The sequence below is a fragment of the Platichthys flesus genome, chromosome 22 (assembly GCF_949316205.1).
Source record: "Platichthys flesus chromosome 22, fPlaFle2.1, whole genome shotgun sequence".
Taxonomy (NCBI): Eukaryota; Metazoa; Chordata; class Actinopteri; order Pleuronectiformes; family Pleuronectidae; genus Platichthys; species Platichthys flesus.
In genome coordinates, this window is record NC_084966.1 from 3969973 (window position 1) to 3980113 (window position 10141).

General features: G+C 44.7%; 1 pseudogene; it reads right to left on the reverse strand.

Moving 5' to 3' along the window:
• Window positions 1-10141, reverse strand: part of LOC133933676 (gamma-aminobutyric acid receptor subunit gamma-3-like) — a 57746-nt pseudogene that overhangs the window by 12902 nt on the left and 34703 nt on the right.

Sequence of the window (10141 nt, forward strand, 5' to 3'; positions counted from 1 at the left end):
CAGGAAAAAGAAACAAGCTAATAAATGAGAGAAGGGGCTAATTTTCCTGAACAGCGTGAGGCAGATGTGTAGGTTTGCCGTTGCTCTGGAGCATTTCAGCAGAAAATGAGATGGCTGTGTTTGTGAGGGTGCAGCAGGGGTCCAGGAAAACATGTAATTTATAAGACCATCACCGTGTCTGGAGATGAGAGAGCTCATCAGTCATTTGGCTTTCTGGTGATCAGGAACACAAAGAGGCGAAGGCTGTTTCTGATTAACCCCCAAACAGGAAGCTCCATCCTTATTCCCAACGGGAGGGTCAGGAGTGAGGTGAGGAATCGTGCCGCCTGAACCTCTTAATGTCTTCAGTTAGAAAGAAGGATGTTTCTATTTGATTCAGCTACTGTAAAAAACAAAATTAAGTGGCACAACTAATTTCCACTGAGCTCCTTAATAAGTTCCCCGCTCTCTGTTATCCGTCTCTTTATCGCGCCGAGTGCTTGTTTCCTCGAATATTCATGAACGGAGGTTCGGCTCCTGGAAAGCTGAATCAGGACACATTATGTAGATCCGAGGACGCCTCTCGAAAAGACAAAAGACCGCATGACACAAAGAAAAAGGGAATATAGGCACTGGGTTGTGTCCACTCGGGGCCAGTTCCTGGTATAAACATACTGGGAACCTGTTGGAGCAGCAGCTTCTCTCCAGATGAAACCATCAAAGAACACAAATAGCCTAAAAACTGCACTGAGAGCATGAGAAAGAGATTGAATAATTAAACTTCCTTTTTAATCTTGATGATTAATGTCAGTGTTAAAACCTATTTGCCCGAGCCCCTTGGGGGGGGGGAATCATACAAGCTTTGAGGTTGTACTTATATGACATTGCTGCTGATGTTAACCTGCTCAGAGGTCGAGAGAGACTGAGTCGGCAGCCATGACCGACCTCCCGCTTCTGCTTATGTTCAGGGGGAAGCAGCGAGGGAGGAAAAAAGCGAGAGCCTGATCTTGATTCGTCCTCGCCGCGTCTCTCACCTGCTGTCGTGGTGAGCACGTCCGTGGTGTTCCTCAGCCCCATGAAGTCGAACTGGTACAGCCTCCAGTACTTCTGGTCCGAGGTCTCCACGGAGTTCCTCTTCCACTTGTACACGATCTCGTCTCGGGGGTATCCGTCTGGAGAACACAGGCAGAGGGAGAAACACAGATAAAAGTCCAAGGCAGCGAACACAGGAAGGAGTAATGCAGCAATGCAGTTTTTTTTTTGTAGTATCTGCATGATTTATACCTGACTAATGCATGATTTATACAAATTCATACAGAAAGTTTTCATAGGCAAATCAGCGGACTGCAGACCCACTGAGCAATGGCTGTTAACTTGTTGGCCTGGAATGGGCTGTGAACAAACATTCACTCTTTGCACCTGTAGATACACACGTAGGGTTCCACCTGAAAGAGGGAGTTGAACCTCGACTCCTCTTCTGTGTGACAATCAACCGGAGCTCGTTTGACAGATTCCAGCAGTTTAACACTTTTCAAAGTAGAGTGATTGACAGTGTTAATGAGCAGGTGGCAGAGCTTGTTGTGGAAAAGCAGACAAATTATGTAAAATGCTTTTATAACCAAGAGCAATCACCAGGATTTGCTCTGAATATAGATGGCTAACATCTTCTCCCTCGTGTTATATTATGTTTCCTCGGTGTGTTCACGCAATTGGCTTTACTGCAAAGTGTGTTACCATTGTGTGACCAGTGCATCTCCATATCTAGGAAATGTTTATCATATTTCATCCCCCTGAAGTGACATCCTGCCACCCAATGCTATAAATTACAATTAGCCACGGCCGCTTTAGCTCGATCCTCCGAGCAGAGAAGCTGAGGGATATTTGCGTCCGTGTGTTTCAGCTTGTTCCACTCTTGCAAATTGTATTGTTGTATTGTATTGTTGGCAATGCATTCTGGGAGTCTTTTCTGTATCTTTTCCTTGGCCCACTTGCTAGAAATACTGTAACACCATGTTTTTGAGCTCTTATCACAGGTAGGCACTGTCCCTATCTACCTGGACACATGGAAGACGTCCTGTTCAAACACACAGATAACCTCTCCTCAAGTGGAAGGACAGCAAAGAGCCGAGCGGGAGCACATTGTATTTTCCACGTTGTGTTTCCTTTCAGCAGCGCTTCCTGTGTGAAAGGTCAGTGACACGGTATTTACAGTGTCAGCTGCTTTTCCAATGGAGGCTTTCAGTGTCATTCCCCTTGTTCTTCACACTCAAACATACAAAGAGTCACGTTGTGGTCAGATCTTCCTAATGCAAACAGGTTGGTTGTGAAGAACACGACTTCTGCTGACTGACCAATCATGAATTTAAGGTTTTTATCCCATCAGCTGCTCTGATTAAATCTCTATAAGAAATAAGAACTGATTGATTTTTCCTATTAAGTAATTCCCAGTTGCCTCACCAGTCTGGTCCCCACTGTAATATCTTAACAACTAATAGATTTAGTTCCGTTTTGTGCAGATTTTCATGATTCGATTTAATAAAAGCTATTTTCAGAAAGACTGCTGATCCCCTTCTTGTTCCTCTGGCTTAACAACTGGTCGGAACATGTATTCGTCCAATACTGTGGTTTGAAGACAAATACCTGCGAGGCGACTTTCCCATTAGCTCCAGTTGCAGTTTGTGATAAATCTTGATTTTGCAGCATCAACTCCGACGGACATTAAGAGTTTTTAAGATTACTGTTCTGAGTAATTGCTCATTAATCTATTTCATCCTGAGGCTGTTAATTAATCGACAAGAAGCCAAAGGAAAATGTCACATTTAGCACACGACTACTTTTAACATATGTGCAGTGAAAATGTAAAGTTAATAGCGATATAGCAGAATAGACAGGGTTTGGAATCACAGTCAAAAGTCTTCTTCTTCATGGCTTTTATCCTGAACTCAGGTTTTCGATCCTGTGCATCTGCACTAACTGATAAAAAGAAATCAGAATTGAGGAGGAAGACGAGAGGGACCTTCATCGCTTTCAGCGTCTCGATAAATGAAATTGATTGCAGCCGTAATGGGCCGACTTCTTTTTGTGTTTGCTTCACGATGTAGAGACAGAACATGAAAGCCTCGTGCACGATATCACGATACATCACCAGGGAGAGAGAAAGGATTATGTGTTTAGACACCGGGAGAATAAACCAGGGCCAATTGCAGCTTCATTATCACATCTCACCCTGCTGTACAATGACTCAGAGAGATTATAAGTCGCCTCTGGTCTGCTGCTCCCTCCTCCTCCTCCTCAGCAGATCTTCATCTCGCAAACCATCTGCCGTGAAATGTGTAACAAGTTCACGCAAAGCAGACGGAGGCGACCAGAGTCCAGACACTCGCTGCTCAGTTGCTTTTCATGCTCTTTTTCCTTTTTTGCATTTAAAAGCATCTTGTGTGTTATATCTCGAAACCGATGGAAGTGTTTTTTCTTTGGAACTTGTCAGGGAAAAGTTGAGTCATCCACGCTGCTCTCTTCAAAACCAAGATAACGTCAAATGGACAAATTACAGCTTGCAAGGCTGGGGGGGGGGGACAATACCGCCAATCATCCCAAAGAGCTGAGACATAATAGAAATCCATTCCAGTCGATAGCTCTTTCTCTACATCCGCCCGCGTCACGCTGGGAGCAAATTGTATATGAGCTCAGTCGTGGATAGGGGCCGTTACTAAAGGCCACTGACAAGTAATACTGACATCTGCAGGTAATGATTATTACCATAATTCAATTATGTCAGGCAGTGGAAGAGCAACCTGGTCTGATAGAACGACCCGTTAGGGCAATCTAATGAGACATTGGTTCTTTTTAGGGTAATGGGGGAGATAACAAGGCTGTGGTGGTTAATGGAACAATAATAATCCGAATCATAATAACTTTAATTGTGCAGCACTTTTCTGAGAAAGGTAAAATGTCTTCAACTCAGTTCGAATTCAAGAGTCGGAACCTCACAAAGAAATAGGTCAAGACCTTAAACCTTAGACCCCAACAGCTCCCACAACCAGCAGCACTCTGACGACAGTCCACTTTGTACATGTGCCTGGTCTGTCCATCGAATGTGCCTCAAAACGAAAATGTCATTTTGATTATTATGCCATTTATTTACATATTTTTTCTATTCTTTGCCTTATCATTACGGACTGTAGAGCCTGTACTGGTTGTGAGTGTGCAGAGTCAGTGGGAGGCAGCTCTACTCTGTGTGTCCATCGGAGTAATGTGGAAAATATGCAGAAGGAAATCGGCAGTGATGACAAATAACCTCTCTGTAAAACTCTGAATGAAAACAAAATTCAGTCTGGATCAAATATGGGTGTGAAATACAGAATATATATATATTCATATATTTGTATATATATATATAGGAAATCGACAAAGAAAAAGTTAAAAACTGTGAAACCTCAAACTTCCCGTGCGTCACACAAGGCAAGAGGAGACATGACGGGGGGGGGGGGTCACCTCGGCCAACACTAACGCTCTTTCTCCATGTGATGACAGAGCTGAAGAAATTGGGTTCTTCCTGAGGTCATGCTCATACAATCCTGCTCAGTAACTATCAGACAAACAGACGCCAGTGAAAACATAACCTCCTCTGCAGGGGTGTTTTAGGCTCAACCTGTAATAAACCAATCGGACAGAAGTAGACAAAAACATATATAAATGTTTTCACTGTTTTTCTACAATCTTCTACTTATTTTAACTCCTATAACCAAGATTTTCATCCTCTTGAGGGATAAACATGTCTTTTATTCCTCAAGCAAAAGCTCCACATCTTCTCTTCACCTTAATTTGAAAAACATGACAGTTCCCCACGAAAATAAATAAAACGATGAATTCTTGTCATCTCTCTCAGCGGCTTTCACAAATATCCGTGTAAAGGAAATCCCCAGTTCTCTCATCAGTGATTCCCACTGGAACTGGGGCGCCCCCATTCCCCATATCCTCCCTAATGTCTGCATCTCACAGGTGTGATACCAGCTCAGGTGGAACTGGTCAGTTTCGGGTTTTGTTTCCAGCTTTCATGACTTTTCTTTGGCTTCATTCTTGTGCTTCTTTATTAAAACCCCTCAACCATTGGCAGGTGTTGCATGTGTAGGCGTTGCTGTGCAGGAAAATTTACATATTGGCCATGTGCATGCATGTGTGTGTGTGTGCTCACTGCCAATACTCACAGCTGGAGAAGACGAGAGGACAGGAGTGTTCGTCCATTGGGAAATTATGGAGCTGCAGCTGGCACTCTGCGTTGATGGTCATCCTGGAGAGGGAGAGAAACACACAGACACTTAGACGACGACGTCCGAGGCCCTGAAAACGCTTCAGATCCTTCATTTCACGGTCCGTGAAGCACACAGGGCGAGTGCTCGCTCTTCATCACTGCTCATATCACATAATGCACCTTTTCTTCTTCTGCTCCTTGCGCCGCAGAATGAGAAGCGCTGGCTTCAGACCAGATGGTGCAGGATCACACTCGGTTGCTTGTGTGATGTGTGAAATCCCTCAAAATGACAGAACTGTTTAATCATCGGCAGCACATGTGGTCTTTTCTTTCTTTTATTGTGTGTGTGTGCAAAGATGGCATCGAGTTATAGGTCAAGGCCCCGAGGCACGGACGCTTCTAAGAACAGGAGAACTTGGTTATGATCGCTGGACAAGCCAGGGCACCAGATGTTCTATAGCGGCAAAGACACAGGGGATCTGTTGTTTTATTTTTTATCTTATTTTAATCCACTGTGTGGTTCTGAAATTAATTTACCCTGGATGCGAACAGCGTCTGTGAAACCCTCAAAAAGACGAGTGGTGCATCTTTGTCCCTGATTCAAATTGGACCACTCTCATTAATCGAGTGAGTTGAGACAAAAGCCGAGTCTCAATCAAAGCGGGAGCCGGCTCGCCCGTCTTGTTTATGGGCGAGCAGAGTGCAGATGATTTGCATATAGACGCACGCCTCCGTCCCTGTCAGCGGCCCGGAGCGACCCGGCGAAGACGCCCCCCCCAAACATGCGCCTCCTCAGGACTTAATATCCTTTTAATGAAACGAGAATTTTCAGATTCATCACAGAGGCGCGCATTAGTGGGAGTGAAATTAGCTATTAACGCCCAGACATTTTGGGGGGAAGTTAGTGGCTGTGAAGAGGGATTCTTCTTCTTCTTCAGAGGAGTTTGTGTCTTTCCTGGAGCTGTCGTGTGCTGATCTTCTGAAGTCCCCCCCCCCCCCCCCCCCCGCAGCTGTGTCGGCTGCTGGAAGAATCACTTTTTGTGTCTTTGTTGCTCGAGATGTAAGTTCCACACAGATTCTTTTGCCACATCAAACTACAGTCGTAAATATGACACGTCTGTTTATAATGGCAGTCGAAATCATGGAATCAACAAAAACATTTATTTTTACAGTAGAAAAACACCTGAGGTCTTTAATTAAGGGTTTAAATTAAAGGGAATACTGGTGCTGAATAATTATTGGGGTATATTTCTGCATATAGGGTTATATTAGATATTAGAGGAGTGTCGTGTTGAAGCTGGATAACCCAACGTTAAACCTGATTCCAGTGTTTACTCTCCCTCTCTTTTGTTAGCCGGCTAAATGCTAATAGTGTCCGTCCAGAAAGGGAAGAGCTGCACCAGGGGAACCATTCTCTGTGAGCCTTTTCAAAATGACGCATAATCATCACTTCTATCATCGTTGAAAAAATATTGATCAGTGCTGCTTTACCTAATCTTCAATTAGTTAAGAAAACACTGAAACCATATAACATATTTGTGCCTCAGTGTTCAGTGTTATTATCTGTCCTGTAATTATGAGTTATATTTAACGTAATAATATGAAGATTTTTATCTATAAAGCCTTTTTTCTTTCATATATATTTACAAATGGAAGCTGCTTGTCTGAAAAGCCACATTCTCCCTCCTGCTCGGAATGTGAAGCATCAACATCTCTTGTGAAATGTGCCAGTCAAATAACCTGCTCACAGAGGAACCTCACATTTTAACGCGCCTGTCACTTGAGCACACTTTGATTGGATTTATTTATTTATCCGCCTGCTGGTGACAGAACCTGAGCCCCCCCCCCGATACAGAGGGGGCGGAACAAACAAACACTCGTGGGGATATTTGCTTTTTGGCCGAGTTTAGGTTTGAAACCCCCGACACGCAGGTAAACTTTGGATCCTCAAGACAGAAAAAAGAAAAAGCTCATGTCAGACCTTGAAGTTCATAAACCCAGACGCCACTCAAGTTTAAAAAGAGCCTGTCCACTCGAATCCGGAGAGTAGTTATTTCTTCTTCTTTTCTCCACGCACACAGACACACACAGCGAGGGTTATTTTGTGATAAGGCAGAGTACACACCGGGGTCTCACACGGACACACAACCTCCCGCTGTGTGTCATCTCTCTACCACTGAGATGCTGTCAGATGCTGTTTACAGGAGGCCGGAGAGAAAGTGAATTCTTAATTTGTTTTTGTAATACAGCTTTTGGCCACAAGGGGTTAAAGTGCACTCACTCCGATCAGGACTATGAGGATGTTGCATTGAGGCTAATTCGTGATCCACGTTACGGTAGACGGAAACATGGAGGCATGTGGGCAAAAGGTGAATCTTTGAAACAGAGTATTTTATATTTACCTCAGTGTGTAGAGTATTTTCCCGTTGTTCCAGATCCGCAGCAGCTGATTGGGCGTCGTGATCCAGTGGGAGTCGGCAGTCTTGGAGTTCCTGAAGATGGTGTCGGGCAGCCAGATCAAACCCACCATATTGCTGGTTAAATGAAAAACAGAGACATTATTGTATCTGTGCGGAGCGAGCGGAGGAGCAGAGACTCGGGGGTTTGATTGCTGCTGAGCTCCTTCAGATTCTCATGAAAACAACGAGGCAGCGCCTGCTCCCCAATAAGAGGTTAATAAAGTACCAGGGCGGCACGGGGGAAACAAAGCACATCAATCAATTGATTCCATTAATTACAAGCCTCTTCCTGAGAGAGAGAGGAGAATATTGTTCTCGACTGAGATGTTCACAGTGTGAACATGTGGAAACACAACAGTTGCTCCGGTGGAAAGAAAAGACGCTCGCAGCCGAGTCCCGGAGTCACAGTTGATTTACAACAACAATAGCAAACTGTGTAATTATCAGGTGTGCCTGCTACACACGTGGGGATTTGAGGTGAGGTAAAGTTGTGTGGTCGGTGTGTGTACCTGTTGAGGGTTAGAATCCGCATGCTGCTGCTGTTGTACCGCAGACGTGTGTCCACCCAGGTCTGGGCGAAGATGATATCGATCTGGTACTCCTGGGGAGAGAAAAGTAGAGTCGATAAACTGATCTGAACCCTTTTCCAGAGCGTCCAGAGACCGAGGGGGGGGGGGGGGGGGTCACAGCGCCGAGCAGCCTCAGTCGAGTCCTGCTAGTGGAGCCAATAATGAGTGTGTTTGAACACAAACCTGTCCACATCAGAGGAAGTATGATTCAGCTACAGCATCTCTCAAAGTCTTTACTTCATCGCATTTTCTTCTGTTTCCTCCTCGGCAGTTAACTCCCTATTTGTAATAGTCCTGAGATTATTAAACTGGAACTTTATTTGAGTTCTTTGCAGTACACGATGCAGCAAAGTTACATTGTGGAAAACAGACCTAGAATCATGAGAAATTACCACAATGTCTATTTTTCTATTGTCGTGTCGAGGAGGTGTTGTTTTCCTCGGGGGGGGAATCAGGCTTTACAGCAGTCGCTGCTTCGGCCCGAGCCGAGTGTTTAAGTGCACGATGTGACAAGTTACCGATGTGACCGAGACTGGAGGCTTCATGTTCCTCTGGAGAACCGGCATCAAAACAAAGGCTAAGAGAGAATATAGCTGACAGAGATCTGCACCCACTGATCTGCTTCGTCTTTGAGTCTGGGATAAATGGTGTTTATCTTAAATTTGAGACAGATGCACAAACACAACCGTCCTTTATCGGCTCACCAGGTTTTAACTGCCCCCCCCCCCCCCCCCCCCCCCCTCCACTTGATGGACACCTATTGTTTCTGTATAAAAGTGATTTTATTTTATTTCGGTTGCAGCTCACATCTAGACTTTCCCTGTGTGGAACCTGCTCTAAGTCCAGGAGTGAAATCATTTAGAAAAGGCCCACAGAGGTAGAGATGCTCTCTGCTTCAATAAATCGCAATAATGTTAATAAAGCAGTTTTTTCTTTTGTAAAACTGGATTCAGGAGTTCCTACATGAATATCTAAGAAAAATGGGGAAAAGCTCCCTTTATCGATACCTTAATATAAACCAGTTCAAAACACGAACCCCATTGAAGGTTATCGATGGTTTCCCCTGTTTCCAACATGCTGAATTGATCAAACTGACACAGGGCGTCCTCCTCTCAGACGTCAGGTCAACACACGAATGACCCATAGTCAGGAATTGATTGGTGCACGGCTCCTGAGAGCATCATCCCCGTGACCCTGGGGGGGGATCAGCAACAGTAACATCACAGCTGAGAACTCGAACCATCACTTTTCTGCTGCTTCCCCTCTCACGTGAAAAGCTCCGACTTGTTTGTGTATTATTTCACATCAGCTCGACCTCCACCCCCCGTCCGCCCGCGGCCTACGAGTCCTGAATGCTAACCCGTGTTATGAAGGTATCTCTCTCTCACTTCCCATAAGGAGAGTGAGGGCAGGGAGGCGGGGGGGTGAAATTATGATAAATGAGGGCGGTGACGAGGTGAGAATCCAGACTCGCTCTCTGTCGGCATCTTCCCCCACAAAAAGAAGTGAGGGCGTGATGAGGTCAGAGCCAAAACGCCAACACGTACTGACACAGCATCTTTATAAGATAACGACAACAATGAGTAAGATTGAGTTGTGTTTGTGTTGTTTTTGTACAACTGAAGCTTTTGTGTTTTAAACCTGCCCCATGAGGAACAGATCAAATATTCTGCATCTGCTACAGAGGCTGATTTCTTCTGAAGAATTATGGCTTGGGGCGAACGTTGTTTTTTTATGTTTCACCATATGGAGCGATGCGTTTAACTGCTGAAGTTATTAAGACTAATGAATCAAGGAAATTAAGTCCTAATGAGAGGGAACTCTCATTTTCAAGGAGCCACTCAGAAGCAAACACCTCCAGCGAGGAGATCCAATCAAACACT